General features: G+C 41.3%; 1 protein-coding gene across 3 annotated transcripts in view; it reads right to left on the bottom strand.

Annotated features, from left to right (window-relative positions):
* EMP2 (epithelial membrane protein 2) overlaps nucleotides 1-15,380 on the bottom strand; it is a 59,178-nt gene extending 43,798 nt beyond the window's left edge. The window contains exons 1-2 of one of the 3 annotated variants that reach the window (XM_083153361.1): nucleotides 15,056-15,380; nucleotides 3,872-4,014 (exon numbers count right to left, since the gene is read on the bottom strand). The gene's annotated coding sequence lies outside the window, so the exon portion shown is untranslated. Of the gene's footprint in view, nucleotides 1-3,871; nucleotides 4,015-6,271; nucleotides 6,410-15,055 lie in introns of those variants that run through there. The other 2 variants (XM_083153360.1, XM_083153359.1) reach the window with 2 other exon arrangements.
* Nucleotides 15,381-17,008: the final 1,628 nt, after the last annotated feature.

Below are 17,008 nucleotides of genomic sequence, written 5' to 3'. Positions count from 1 at the left end.
TTGTCTGATTCTAGACTGTACCAGCGCTCGGATCCCATATTCCATACCCCTACTTCTAAAATTCCACTTCGAGCCCTGGATTCCTCTATGGCATTATTGCCTCGATAGGCACACAGTGGTGTATGCCATCTGAGGATAGTGTAAAGTAATCAAACTCCAAAAGGCTTACTTTTGAACTTTTGTCTATAGGGGTCAGACGGATGCAGTCCCCTTGGACACTACAGTTTGCAGTGGTAGTTATCCTTTTGCTAGAGATTTCTGTAAAAACTCCTGCATTAGGCTGTTATTCATGGGCAGGATCCAACGCTTTCAGCTTTCTACCCAAAGATCAATCTGTACATTGTCAGTGTTCTCTCAGTTGAGAACACTGGCCAGGACAGATCACTTAGCGCACAGCGCTGTGTGCTAAGCGATCTGCGCTTAACTAGACTCTGCTTCCGTCCCCCGTGTGTATGGGGCATTAGTGTTACATCTATTGTTTGTCATTACAGAAAAGTACAATTGTCACCGACAAACATACTTATAGAAACTAGGAAAACACACAGGGGGGGAAAAAACGTTAGCTCAGGGTTGCCGACAGTTCCGGAATGGCCGAGAGTCTCCCGAAAATCGGGACCCCCTCCCGGCCCCACGGAAGGGTGGGCAACCCTCCCAGATTCAGGGGGGACCCCCCCTGTGCCCCCTTAAAATGCCGCAATCCTCGGGTCTCACGTGAGGGGGAGGAGCTAAAATGACACAATCGCGTCATTTTAGCCGGAGATCCGTGAATTCGGCAGTTTGTCATCATGGGGGCGGGGCTTAGTAACGTCACACTTAATCCCCGCCCCCTGAGCGGCTGCTGGAACTCTCCTCTCCGGGCTTCTCCCGGAGAGGAGAATTATAAAGTCGGCAACCCTGCTTTAGCTACTCATATAGATGTTTGCACACACGCTCACAACAACATGTAGTACACATGGAATAAAGCACATACAATACAGAGTAAAGAAATCTGAAGCATTTGTATTGGTGAACGGTCTTCCTCTACAGCTCGTCCCTTAAATACTCTGCTTATTAGCCAAACACGATCTCTATGGAGCTTTGTGGGAAGCATGCATTCCTTAATGTCCTTTCTCTACCATGCGGGCATGCCACATGGTCTGGGTCACTTAATGCTCCACCCCCTATCTTTCTACATGTCCCAAATCAGCAGCTAATATAAAATACATACAAGGATGTAATTTTCTGTCCAATCAGTATAAGCAGAATCTCATCTAGTCAGATCGATTAGAAAATGCCCTGAAATCGCCCGTGTATAGGCTCTATAAGTATGGATATCCTTAAATCCTGGACTGCATTTGGGAACGTGCGCCATAGTAGCAATACCAATATAAAAACCTAAAAGGATTATAACCAAAAAAAGCAAATAACGCAAATATCAAATGACACTACCTTGTTCAGTTGTACTCGCCCATCAGTGACCAAACTATGCACCCTGACAACTTCTGTAGACTGAGAGATGCAGAGTATTTAGATTTCAGATAAAACTAAACTGAGTAATGGATACTCATACCCGAGCAGATGACAGCTGAGTAAACACAGCAAATATGACTTTAACCACAACCCTCCCAAGGATAACAAATACTATTACGTATTTGTGTGATCGGTAACGTTTTTCAGGTATAGCGAGCTTAGCAGGGGTGTGCAAATCTTCCGCCGCATATTAATCATACACATTTTAATGCAGACTATATTAACAAAAGTCAAGCGCTGATACTAATACCCAGTATTTTCTTGTACTACATACAATCATTTTATTCATGAACATTTTCAATATTTAACCATAGATCTAAACATACTGTACAGTATGCCATATTTCATTTTAAGGGTGACATTTTTTTGAAGGGCAATAGCACTGTTATCAGGAGGTCAAACCAACCATCAGCTCTAGTCAGAGGTAGTGGCACTATATAAATCACAGCCTTTGTTATGCTCTAACAATAGTCATTACCATTTATACTGTATCTACCAAATAATTCCCTTAACACCAAGTGACAAAACAACACAGTGCAGTGGTTCACAAACTGGGTGCCATGACACTCTGGGTGCATGCGTGATAAATCTAGTCCGATCGCCAGTGTTCTCGCCGGATATGACTGGCCCTAACAGATTGCTCAGCACACAGCACTGACACAGCGCTGTGTGCTGAGCGATCTTGCATTGCTCAGATCGCTCTGCAACATCGCAATGTGTGTAGGCCCCATTAGCAAAAATAGCTTGTGCATGAAGCCAAAATCAGCCATCAGAGACAAGATGGCTAACTATATCTTGCCATCCCCAGCTGCAGCCAAATACAATCCGTGCAGTGGCTTAGTGAAAACTTCCTTGCCTTCAGTCTATTTGGGCGGGAAACATTGCCCGCATTGTGCACACGAGGAGATTCTAGCTAAACGTCTCAGTGATTTTGATCATGTAGTCAAAATCACCTGGCCAAATCACACGCGTGTACAAGGCTTTAGTCAAAATTGCTTAAACAAAATTGGCACTAAGCCAATATCTCACAGTGTTTACATGGCTTAAGAATGACATAAAACACAATTCTTTTTTTTTTTTACCTGAACTTATAAATAAGAAACTTATAAGCTGGCCATACACTATGGTGACTTCCCCGTTGTAATTACCCAAAGGGTGGAAATACTGCGCTAATAAAAATATTACTAAACAACATGAATGAACACGCATACACAATAACCAAATGGAAACTGTTTCAATTAATAAAAGTAACAAATTATTTTATTTTCACACATATGAATTAAACTAGGCGGCCACCTAAATATTATTATTATATTATATATATATATATATATATATATATATATATATACTTGTTAACAGCAGTTCTGAGATATGTAAATGTTAGTCATAAGCAATTTTGGAAGGCATAGTACACAGAAATGTACCAAGTCCTAAAATGTAAAGTCCGGTATTTGCCTCCACATCCGTAAAACGCTCAGCCGCTGCTACGTTGACAAGAGAATTGCTACATTCCATACGTGTGCCCAGAATTTAATAAGGCTTATGGACACAGTTTTTGTTAGAGTAAACTCACCGGGTCACTGCACAGTATTAGGTTTATTTCCATCTGACTCATGCCAGTGCACCAATTGCTGTCAGTGCCAAGATTCAAGCAGGACTGTTCTGCATTATTATAATATAAGCAAATGAAGAACTCCTGACATTTTGGGGACACTACTCTTATGCACAGAATTGAGAGACTGGTATGGGGCACTTCTGTGCATCATAGAATATACTTTTATCAATGCCACTCAACGGCTTACATCATATTAGTTATGTTCTACACACCTAGTTTGGCCAAACTGATACAGTGCAGCTAGCTCTGCTTTATCCCCTGAGCCCATACTTGCCTACTTTTGAAAACTAGTTTCAGGGAGATTATAGTTGGTAGTAGAATTTTGCACAGTGCCCCATTGAGGGGGCATATCATGCTCCACCCAAAGGGCGTGTCTAGATCCATAAATGGAGAGATTGTGAAAAGAGATTGTGAACGTGGCACCTAGAAGCGTGGGTGTGTACTGTTACATCTGAGAGGAATCTTTTAAAATGACTTATATCTAAATGTAGATGATCCCCAAAGCAGTTAGTAAGAGCTACTAGGAAAAGGGGGGACACGCACTAGGCAAGTCGAGCAGCGCTTAAACAATGAATAGTACCAATTGGTAAAAAGTGTAACAATTTTTACTGTTAAAAGTACATGCAAATAATACAATAATACAAATGAACAAATAAGGGGGTGAGGTGGGGAAATAAACGTAAATTGGAATTAATGAAAATAATAATAAAGAGATAAAATAGGAGGATGTAAATTGGTCCTCACCTCAATTGGACACGTCTGTGTGATATATATGGGTCACTTGTTGGAGACCAGGTAAGTGCACATTACCGGATACGAATTTGGATGTCCCACAGAAGTAGCAAAACTGGGAGTCCTCACGATGTCTGTGGCCAGATGGATTGCCACTGGAGGAGATGGATTGGATTGAATCAGTAAGAGCTACTATACTTGGTAAAGTGCTGGGAAATGGTGCTGATGATTCAATGCAAATGTATCTATCTCTCAGTCCTTTTTTCCCCAAAAATGTAACAGTGTCATGTGGGCTAGGTGACATGAGGGAGATTGGTAGACTAATGAGGGAGATAGGGAGATTGCTGCTATTTCAGGGAGTCTCCTGCAGAATGCAGTAAGGGTAGGTAACTATGCCTGAGCCCCAGTTAATGGCCGTAACCCTATCTCAGAAAGCATGGGATTCTCAGAGAAAGCCATATACTTTATAGTTAAATCACAAAAGCAGTGATTGTGTTTCCTGTGCGCCTCTGGTTCCCAGCTCCAGACATCTGAGAAACAGATTAAGTTTATGTGTGTAACAGACATCTCTGTTCAGTTATATGGATTCCAGCTGTGCTGTATTGAATCACAAGAAACAAAACAAGCCTTGTGGTCACTGGGCCACTTGGGACAATCACGGTGTGGACTGAGCACACCCATTTTTTCTAAATGGAAATTGTGCATGGCATGCCATATGTAGTTTATATTTCTTACAGAATACGGACTACAGGTAAACTATGGAAGCAGATGGAATTTGCAGAGAATACGTGAGAAGTGATTATGGGGAAATGGGAATGAATATGCTGCATAACAGATAAATATACGTACATGCATTCTCTCATAGCAAAGACATTTCCGACTAATTATTAGCCAAAGACCTATGTGTCCAGCTTATAAAATGATGGATGCATCAAGGATAGAGCGACACTGTGTACACACTTGAGCAACAGGCATTTGTTCTATCATTGGAACGACTGCCCGTTAGCATAGAAGTTAATGAAGGATGAAACAATAATTTTCTGTTCTTAATTAGCATACTACAGGACGCTACTAATGTTGTTTGGTTTGCTGCACCTCAAACCTGATGTTGTTTCATGCGACCTCAGGACTGTGCATATTTATCCTATACACTGAGCTATGTGGGCAATATGTCACTATGAAATGGCATATCAGCCTAGCATTGATCCAGTGTGTACCTGGATTTAGAAACAGAGGTCGAGATTTAATAGGATGAGAGCTTCAAAAAGTGAGAGATTTGGTGAGAAATCTCCAGTTTTTTTAAAGCGGCAATCATTTACACTTCAAAATCAAACTGGTTTTGCAGTGTAAATGATTGCCGCTTTAAAAAAAACTGGAGATTTCTCACCAAATCTCTCACTTTCTGAATCTCTCATCCTATTAAATATCACCCATAGGACCTTATTCTGGTCCATTCGCTGGCCCGTGAGTGGTCGAATGGGGCCGATGTTTGTGCTTAGCGCATGTACTAGGTGCGTGCTCCCACAGCAAACGAACTGTTCACGGGGTACACACCCATCTTTTTCCAGTGGGGGTGTGCCGGGCTGGTCCATTAGCATATGGGAACGCCCAGCTTTCCATGGGCGTTCTCATGCTAATGTAGCCGTGATGGACATGCTGGGGGGGTGGGCAGCTGACATCACAGATTCATACCCAAATGGAAATCTCACAGACCACCTGATATGTTTCTTTAAATTCATTGCCAATTCCTCTGACTCTGTGTGTGCGTGTGTATGTGTGTGTGTATGTGTGTACCATTAGCTTCCATAATTTCACTACAAATTATAATCCTCCAAATCAACCTCTCCCATCACTAGAATCACGGCACATTCAATTTGTCACTTTCTGGTCTGCATAAATTTCTCCCACACGGGTATCAATTTCGTAACCAATGTGAGAAGATAATGGAGAAGTCAATTATGTTTTCATTTCACACCCTTTTCTTGACACTCGGAGTATCAATATGTATAATTTCTGTAGTGGCACATTATTTTCACAGGTGAAGTGTATTATGCAAAATGAGCCTTCATGAAGGATCTAAACAGAAAGGTGATGATTTATTATTGTATGATTAAATGAGAAAAAAAAACCAGGACATTAGCCTAAACAAATCTAAACCATACAAGTGTTCTCTATTTTGCTTTCTTATGAAGTAATATCGAGTATGACAATCAGTGAAGGCTGCAGAAAGGATTATAGTTTTAAGAAGTCATAAATCAAAACAAAAGGCTTCCAACAATTTATATAAGGGTCATAACTTCTCTCCTCTATTATATAACACTACACAAACAATAGTGAATCATGCTAGGAATACTTTCTGGAAAGGTGGACATTTTCTAAAGCTTGAAAGTAGATATAGGGGGTCATTCAGACCTGATTGCTGGGCTGTTAATTTGTTGAGACTTGCAATCAGATAGTCGCCGCTCCTCAAGAGTGAAATCCACCCAGTGCGAAAGCTCTATGATTAGCTGCAAATCCATTCACAACCGCTCACCATCTAATCATTTTTGCAGTGTGGGCAGTCTGTGCGTAGCCCAGGACCTACTCGTCATCTGTGATAGAAATAGGCTGATCAAGGCCGGAGCTGAGGTCACACAGACTCTCTGAAAACTCTTGGGCGAGCCTGCATTTTTCTTGACAGACCATAATCACAAATGCAGGCTTCCGGTCAATCAAGTTGCGTATGACCATCGATTTAAAAAAAAGATGTTGGATTTTATTGCAAGATTGGTGGGGGGCAAACATTATCATGACCCCCCCACATACACTTCCGCCATAACCCCCCCCCCCAAAAAAAAACACACACACGCCTATGTGCAGCAGGATCCGGGAAGAGGTGCTGGTAGCTTGTAGTGCTATTTGCTGGTTGGGAAGCGCTGCTGATTTTTAAAAGACTTCAGCCAATCATAGTCCTACCAGTCTTTTCAAAATCAGCACTGCAAGCTTCGCATTCAGATATTCTCCTATTATAAAGTATTCAACTCGCAAATTTAATAGGATGTAATTTTTAGAAATCATTATCAAAAATCGCAAAACAAATAGACCGAGTTTAACATGCCGAGTTTGACAGAACAAAGCACCAACCAGTGTGATCTGTGAAAGGATCTGTCCCCCCCAAAAATGTGTAAAAAAATAAATAAATAAAAAACAGCATGGGGTCCCCCCTCTTAAGCCAAACCAGTCCCAGTCTCAAAGAACTGGTCCTGGTTTTAGAAATTATGGGGGACAAAAAAAACGTAGGGGATCCCCTGGATTTCTAAAACCAGCACCAGGCTCAGGGACCGGTCCTGGCTCCCAAAATACAGGGGACAAAATAAGTAGGGGGTCCCCCATATTTAGACAACCAGCACCGTGCCCATACAGCCATCAGGGTAATGCCACAGCCAGGGGAAACTTTTTTATTGGGGGAAGCCAAAAAGGAGTGTCCTTTGGTTGGTGGAGTTTGCTCAGTAAGGGGAACCCAATGCGTTTTTTTTACACAAATCACACATGTGCTTTAATTCGTTTTAATGACTAAAATTTGCACATTTTTATGACTAAAATTCGCACTTTATCACATCACATCGCATTTTTCATGCCTCAGTTCGCATTCCATTAGTCAATTTCTTTAAAAAAAAATTGCGATTTGAAGGCATACGATATGGTGCGATTTTAGAACCTTACTAAAAATCGCATTCCTGTTAAAGTTACCCGAAATTACTGAGCTTGCTATACAGCGGTTTTGATGGGGTGTTGACTAAACCGCCACAAGACTGCTGCAATACATACACACACACACACATATATATTTATTCAATACACTTATAATGAAGGCATTACTTAGTTACTGAATAAGGAGGCTGACAACACTAATAAACCAAGGCAAAACCACTGAGATTTGCCACTATGGTATACTGTATAACTATATATACCCAAAGCTTTAGCAGTTTTGTTTGGCACAATAATGTAAATAAAATAATTGCCTTTTGTCACTGTAGAATCTTCAATGAAAAATGTCAAGTCAAGCACAATGCAGGATATCATTATGTGGTTAAGGATGTAATGGTATTGCATCTAATATTGCACCCTCGTTTACATCTAGTGTGTAGGATGTGAGTCACATTAACTGCAGATATAAGGTCCTGTAGCATGGGCAGCCTGTGGTCTTGTATGCATGCATACCCACATACATATACGTGTGTGTGTGTGTGTGTGTGTGTGTGTGTGTAAATAAATAGTGTTAAGAAATAGATTAGTAGGTGAGCAGAATGTAATAGTGTGCTTCCTCACACCCACATACATGCCAACAGCAGTTATCATAAGTAATTGTAATCCAGATGGAGTGATTGTAACACATAGCTGCTGTCCAATGAGGTGCAGCATAAGTTACACACCCCCAGTTCAGATAGTTTTACTTTCCGGTATGTCCTTTCCCGCGCCGTCATCTCTACTAAGGTAAAGGTGGCTTGAGTGGTTCCACCACCAAAGTTCTAAGGCAGTGATTTTCAACCTTTTTACCTTGCAGCACACTAAATAAGATTTTAAAATTGCCAAGGCACACTATGAGATCCCCACAGGGCAAAACTATTGGCCCCCACAGGAAAAACAATCACGCTGGCCCCCACAGGTAACAAAAATAAAATACATTGGCCCTGTACATGAAAAAAAGAGACCAGTAAATAACAGTTGAACTGGTGGTGGCTCTAAACTGGTTTTGGCATCTCTAGATCTGGGGGCACACTTGAGAGCAGCTCAAGGCACACTAGTGTGCCATGGCACAGTGGTTGAAAAACACTGCTATAAGGGACAGTTAATTCCAGTAAGCAGTTGTTCAAATCATGTATTTATTGGGAAGAAATAACTAAATTTCAATGTAAAAAAGGCACAAGACCGCCAACAGCGCATAGCAACAAGTATTTGTGATCATAAAATGTGTAAAATTCAGACAAGCAAAGATAATAACATATAGAGGCGTACAAGAAAACCCCACTAACTTTCTAGGATTTATTTCTTCAAATCCCCTTTCAAGGGACATGTATATTATTATTCACATTGTTTAGGAAATCCTAGTAGAAGAGAAAAATGTGGTGATGAATGAGGCTGGGAACCATCACTCATAGTTGAATAAGTGCCAAAAGGAATAGTGATAAAATTCCACTAACCTCTAAGGATAAACCCACATTCATTACTAAGCCAAAAGGGGGAAATCCAAAGCTAATCGCTGTATCTGATGTCTGTTGAGGTCACTTCTTCTCATTCATAAGATCGTAGCCTGCTCTCAGACACTAGTTACTACAACTGCAGTACGTACAAGATGTAAATATACCAACAAACTCACACCAACAGTGTAAGAGAAATGGACGGTGTGAAATTGTTTATTGAAAACTATATAAAATGTACAAAATATTTTCTTATTGTTCTTCCTACTGTATGTTCTTTAAAACCACAACTCTTCTCATTTATTAGTTTAAAATGGAACACTATTTGGCCCTTATTCAGATCTGATCACAGTACAAATTTGTTCTCAAAATGGGCAAAACCATGTGCACTGCAGGTGAGGCAGCTGTAACGTGCAGCGAGAGTTAAATTTGGGTGGGGTTTGTTGAAACTGAAATCTAAATTGCAGTGTAAACATAATGCAGCCAGTATTTACCCTGCACAGAAACAAAATAACTCACACAAAATTAGCTCTCTCTGCACATGTTACATCTGCCTCACCTGCAGTGCACATGGTTTTTTCCATTTTAAGAAGAAATTTGTACTGCGATCAGATCTGAATAAAGGTTCCCACACACGTTGCGATTGTAGTGTGCTATGCGTTTTGTACTTTACAATGGTGCTCTGTGATTTAGCCACTTGTATGCGATGCGATGTGTATTTTGTATGGTGCGATGCAAAGCGATTTCAGCTATTGATGGGACATGTAGTTAAATAGTATATAGTCACCTAATGGTCTCCTGTGCTCCCCCCGCATCGCATCGCAATGTACTACAAAAGTGATGCGATGCAATCTAGTATATTGCTGCACATACTTTTTGTACTATACAATATTGTACCGCGGGGATGCGCATCGCATCACATTGCAGGCACAACATAAACACGGTGCGATCAGAACTGCATGCGATGCGTTTTGAATTTAAAAGGTCAAAATGATTGCGATAATCGCAACATGTATAGGCACCTGAAGGGCCATATTCCCCTTCATGGTACACAAAATCCAGGTGAAATGCAGTTAGCGGAACATTATTGTGTTATTCTTCTAAACATCATAGACAATTATAGATGTCTTTATTTGCTTTCAAGAACTAATAGAACAATCAAGCACCACCCACTAAAGTACTTTCTACTAATACTTATTGGATGAGCAGGTGAGCTATGTTCAAAGTCTCCATTCAAGTAAGTTCTGGCCTTAGAGATAAGATGGTCACCATTCCGACCTTAATTTTGCACATGGCAGAATGAACCTGTTTCTAAGAGATAACGTGATTGGTTTGCTTGTGGTGTACCCAGTGCTTGTTCACTTGTGGTGTACATAGTTCTTTTTATTAAGCTAAGCAAAAACTCCTTAGTGCCACTGTGAAAGTGTAATAAGACAACCAGATTGGCATATAGATAATGGCTATGTCCAATTATAAACACAAGTATATATATATATATATATATATATATATATATATATATATATATATATATATATATGCTGTGATAAACTAGTCACAGTGTCACACCATGCTGGGGACTCCTTTTTCAATATTTACTAAAGATTTGCGCAACTTATCTTCACGTCTCTGTGTACTGTTCTGTCTGAAGCTAACGAACACTAATCTACTAATACAAATATAAGTTAGTACAGTCTGGGAACTAGGAATTATTATGTTTTCTACTTCTACTGTCTTTCTCAATAACAGGACACTGCATATGATTGTCAAACAAGGTCAAAGAAGCTTTATCCACCAAAATAATAATTATTTTACACCACAACTCATAGGTGGTTTTACTGTCTAGTATACATATAAAATGTATGTATATATATATATATATATATATATATATATATATATATGTATACAGACATAAATATATGGTGAGAGGTGCACATTATGGATTGTGGACAAAGTGCAATCTGCTTCTGATTGCAGTTGTGGCATTTATATCCCGACCCGGGTTTTTGCACGGGAGATCGCAAAAACTCGGGTTTGCAGGGGACAGGGTCGGACTGGGACCAGAAATCGGGCCTGGCATTTTGAGCACACAGGCCCACCCGTAACAGACGGGGCCCTTGCATGGCAAAAGGGGGCGTGGTCTAATGGGAAGGGGGCGTGCGATCACAAAATAGAGGCATTAGACATTATGGAACACACCATTATGCCCATTGCACATTGCCACACACTGTATTGCCCATTACATATGTCACACACCGTAATGCCCATTACATAGTATGGCACACACCTTGATCCGGGATGGTCATCCTCCACCACTGTCACTAGGGGCGTAACCTCATTCTTGTGGGCCCCATAGCAAAATTGTGAAAGCTGCCCCTCCCCCCCCCCCCCCCCAATATATACTTCATGAGTGTGACAGGGCCCAGTTATAAAGCTCACATGACCCGGTGACAGCTTGTACAGACAGCTACTACACACATCTCCCAGATCCTGTGACTGCTTGCACTGACTTCCACAACCCCCCCCCCCATCTCCATCTCCATCTCCCACTGCATGCCCCCGATGACAGCATGGACAGACACCCCACCACCACTGACCTGGTGATGGCTTGCACAGCTAGCCCCAGGGCAACACTTCATGCAGTGGGCTCCACAAGTTGGGACAGGTGTCTGCAGCTTGGCTCAACCCCCTCCTCAGTGCCAGAAATTGGGGATGGTTCCTGCAACTGATCTTAGTCCTTGTGAGTGGCCGAGTAAGAGGCTGCAGGTCCCATATCACTGTTCTGCTCTCAATCATTCTACTGCTCTCCGCGGCTCCAGGGAAGCTGAACACATTGGCTGGGTCCAGTCCCAGCAGAGGACAGCAGCGCTTGCTCCCCAGCGCCTCCACCGCCAATATGCTAATGACATGGCAATATGCTAATGATGTGGCAATATGCTAATAACGTGAGGGGGCAGTGCGGCCCACAAGGCCATCGGCCCTTCTGGCTGCACTAGGTACATTATTTTATAAGTGTAGAATGGGCTCCTATACGATACGAGAACAGGCTGGGGAAACAAAGTTCATGGTGTTGCTACAGCATTACATAGTTAGAGCCTGTCCTCTTTGCTGCTTAGAACCGGCATACCTGGTTTATGTACCGTCAGAATTTCTATAGAAGTAGCTGGTACAGACACAAATGTATTTCATAAGAAATAACAGACAAAGCATTATACATGAAAAATATAAATGTTCTTTCTATAATTTTGCTTTGCTCTCCTTACTTCTAATTAAAGCATCCATGGATTTTTATTGGGGTAATTATGGCCCGCCTACATGCAGTAGTGTATGCTTTTCTTTCTAAAGGAGCATACATTTATAGTCAAAAGCTAATTCATTCAAAGCATCCCTTAGGAAGGGAACAGAGAGCTGGAAACAAGATTGGTCTTGTCATGTAGTAGCATTCATGCAATGCATAGGAGAAGGTAATAGCTCACTGCCACCTCCAAGTATTTCCGAACGTGTCTGTACTGGAAAACCTGGCAGTGGCAAATGATTATTCTGCCTAACCGGTACATCAGGAACTGGGGGACTACAATTAGCCAAGTACATCTGCAATAAAGAGAGATCCTCCTTGTTACTTTACTAACTAGAACACTGCCGCCTTTACTGTGGAAATCCTAAATAAGGGCTGTGCAGCCTTTATTAGTCCAGGTGTCTCTAGCATGCATGTGGTATGTTCAGACGACATGGGCCCTTATTCTGGTTCACTCGCAAAGGCAAATTCCTTCTCAAGTGGACAAAACCATATGCACTGCAGGAGAGGCAGATGTAACATGTGCAGAGAGAGTTAGATTTGGGTGGGGTTAGATCTATAATGCTGTGTAAAAATAATGCATCCAGTATTTTCCCTGCACAGAAACAAAATAACTCACCCAAATCTAATTATATCTGCACATGTTACATCTGCCCCACCTGCAGTGCACATGGTTTTGTCCATTTGAGAAGGAATTTGCCTTTGCGAGTGAACCAGAATTATCCCCTTGGACTGGACCACTCTTCTGCTCATCATGCTGTGGACACTAAGGGTCCATTTACTTTGTCATTATGTAAAGTTTGCTTTAGTTTTAGAATAATAAGATGTGTTCTTTTTTTGGGTGGGGACAACAACAAAAACTTTGCAGCCATAAAAATATCAAGATAAAATTGGTACACAGAGCAGCTACACAGTATATTACCCTGCCCTAAATGAAGCATCTCCCATTAAATACTGTACTTTTCTATGCAGTGGTTCCCAAATGTGGTCCTCAAGGCACCCCAACAATATCCAAATTTAGGGGGAGATTCTCTATCACAGAAATGCGGTAAAAACCCCGTTATCTGGGTTTTTACCGCATTTCTGTATGCTGTGTTGTGCCTCCGCAGTGGCAGCGCTGCGGAGGGAATCGCCAGCAAAAGCTGGCGATTCCCTGCAGAAGCCTATGGGCTTCTTACCACAGAGCTGTTTTGAGGGATCCGTCACGGATCCCTCTCAGCATGCCCTGCAGGCGGCGCGTCACTCTGCACATGGGCAGATGGACTCCCGGGTCACATACCCGGAAGTCCAGCACCGACACCGCATCGCAAGGGACAGCTCTTATCGCAAGAGCTGTCCCTTGCGTTAATAATGGCATATGTTACAGCATATGCCGTTATTAATAATGCGGTAGCCGGCGATAATGGGCGCGGATGTTACAACATCCCGCCCTTAGTGACAGGTGACTCAGTTTGATTATAAATCCATATACTAGAACAATTATCCCTAAAACCTGGACTTTTGGGGTGCCTTGAGAACTGTGTTTGGGAACCACTGGGATAGAGCTTTATCCCTCATGCTTTGATAAATACCCCTCTCAGTATTTAAATGCACACCTTTTTTAGTTACACTGTATCATACATCCATCTAAGTTACCCTTACCATGTAGTACTATGCAGACCCACCAACAATCCTTCCACTAGAAATACAATTCAAGAGTCTTTTTCCACTGATTTGCACCATACAAAGCAAACTAATGCATTGATCAGAAACACATAATACTAAATAACCCCCCCCCCTCTCAACCCAAATAAAATCTGTATTTTTCTTCTGTTCTAAAGTACGCCACTTTGTTACAAAAAAAAAAAGTTCATTCCATATATTTTATGCCACTAGGTGGAACATTTTCCTTTAATAAGTCAGCCACACCTCTATGCTGGAGATGGAGGGAGAGTGCAAGTTTTAAAAAATAAACTTCAGAGGCAAGTGAAGTACCCAAGCAAAGTCATTATTTAATATATCATTGCGCACAATATAGATTGTGCGAAGCTGGAAGCCTTGTAATCTCTGTAGGTGCTGCTTCTGGTCACGCCTGTTCTTCAGCAGGAACTATTCTTTTAAACTTGCACATCAATGAGTTAAAATAACAAGAATTCATTTTCAGCTTTAATTTGCAATAAGCAAAACCATCCTGAGGCGCATTCCTCATTAGGAAGATGCCCCTCCCTCACTCAGCCCTGGGGGCAGTTTGGGAGATAAGTCATTGTTTGTACTCAACAACTACACAAATACTCTAAAACCTACTGCTGTGTGAATACTCTCCCTGCCACAAAAACAAAAAGGAGAACGCTCAATAATGAACAACATGTGTACGAATCCACATAAATCAGAGCAAAAAAAACATAGCGATTAGAAAAAGAAACTTTTTCACTTTTATTTGTTTCACCAAGTATATCAAAGGTGGCACATAAAACACACAGCAGATGTGGAGCAGGAAGAAAGTTACAACGTACTATAATAAGCAATATAACAACTTCACTTAAACAACAGGTAGATAAAAAAAACATGCAACCACTTTCCTTAGCTGTACTAGCAAAGTGCAATTGTAAAGCGCAACAGAATATCCTGGCACTATATAAGTGTTAATATTACCTGCTACAGCTTATGAATATGTGCAGATGTGCGCACAGAAGGGTGCATCCTGCTACATCACTAGGTAAAGTCAAGATCTCGTGCACTAACCTGTAGTTTAGGGCAGCAGAAAGTATTGCTGGGAGATAGGTCCTATCAGATTTAGCAGGAGTGTAGAAGAAGAGAGCAACTTGTGGATTCTATGAATCTGGGACTTGTTTTGAACCTCTCCCTCACACCACACCAGTTCCCTCCCCTTCTCTTCTTGCCTGGATTATGAGGTCACACGTAACATGGGTGTGGAGAAAAATATAGATTCCACTCTGTCTGTATAAAGCCAGAAAAAAAAAAACCTTGAAAAATTCTGCTTTTCCCACCCCACAGCAGCGTTCAAATTTAAAAAATGCACTCAGACATGTCCCTCACAGTGAGACGTGTAGGATCAGTAACTATGTCCCTGAGTAATGCCAAGCTCCACCCTAGAAAAACAAAACAGATGAAAAAGGCAAAAACAAGGCAGCTGTAGTATTTGTTTTCTTTCACAGATTGCCACCAAGAGATACTGGAGGTTTACACTGTAAAGTGCTGCCACGTAGTAGATACAGAGATATTTGTGATTTTACAAACATAATATAAGTTTACAAACATTTATTTATGTGCTAAACTCTTCATTCCTAAAAAAAAAAAAATAACACTAACATATGGAAAAGGGTCCTAAAGTACTCCTTAAAAAATGTAAAGATTGCAAATAATTTTTGTTATTTATACACCCCTTTCACATCGCAAATGCCGGGTCGCACACAGAATTCTGAAACGGGTCCATCCTGGGATCGACCCAGCATTTGCAATGATTAGCCCCCACAGCGACTTGCCAGTAAGCTGGGTCGCTGACATCACAAGGGAGTGGGCGTTATTGGAGGGTGGGGGAGGAGGCAGCACTTGGAGCTGATGCTGCCTACGTCCTTTAGTGTGAACGGGGGTACCTGTTCACACTGTCCAGCAACCCAGGTGCAACCCGCGTAAAACCCTTCTTTTAACCCGCTCGGATAGCTGGATCGCTGGACCCGGGATTTTTGAAAAGGCCCTTTCACACCACACAGTGACCTGAGTCGACTTGGCAACTACCCGGGTCGGACCCGGCTTATTTGTGCGGTGTGTAAGGGCTATGAGTTATACAGGCAGGTTAATAGAAGTTAATAGTTGCCAATGACTTAACCTTTATAAATGCATATCAGTATCCCTTTGCAATTATGGGAGGTTGTTATTATTAGGTATTTATGCATAGGCAAAAACTGTGTGCTACCCCAGACACCATCTAGAACTAAATAGGTTTGATGAGTTATAGATTACTATAGGAAAAAACAATAAAAAGGAAGGTCATTAAAAATGTACCATAAAACAGTGCAAGTTTGCTTTTATAAAACAAACAGAAAAGAAGGTAAATGGTACTTATTTATTTTATTACCAGTTCTTTATATAGCACACACTATATATATATATATATATATATATATATATATACACTTTAAATAGCACACACACATTCCGCAGCACTTTACAGAGGACATTTAGTCATCCATATCAGTCCCTGCCCAAGGGGAGCTTACAATATATGTTGCTACCACATGGACACACTAGAGATAATGTGTTGTCAGTAGCCAGTTAACCCACCAGTATATTTTTGGAGTGTGGGAGGAAGCCACAGTACCCAGAGGAATCTCACACAGTAAGGGTTGTGATGAGAATAGAACCTAAGACCTTAATTCTCTGAGGTAATGATTCTAACCATTACACTAACCATTACACTAACCATTTTCTTCTTGCTGTTCAAGAAACCAAAACCCCCAACATGTTAATAATTTTAAACAAGTTTCATTAAATGTATTTCAAGGCTATTGTGCAGTTAAGCACCTCTAATGTGTACTGTTCTCAGTGTTAAGCTGGAGATACACTAGGGTGACATCTCCCCCAAGTTGCTTGTGATCCCCCTTGAGTCACCTGGGACCATCCCACACAGCAGGCAATATATATATTGCATGGGGACTTTTTTGCATGTGATATGTA

This window comes from Crinia signifera, chromosome 7, assembly GCF_055691185.1.
Source record: "Crinia signifera chromosome 7, ASM5569118v1, whole genome shotgun sequence".
Taxonomy (NCBI): Eukaryota; Metazoa; Chordata; class Amphibia; order Anura; family Myobatrachidae; genus Crinia; species Crinia signifera.
This window is presented reverse-complemented; position numbering and strand designations above follow the sequence as displayed.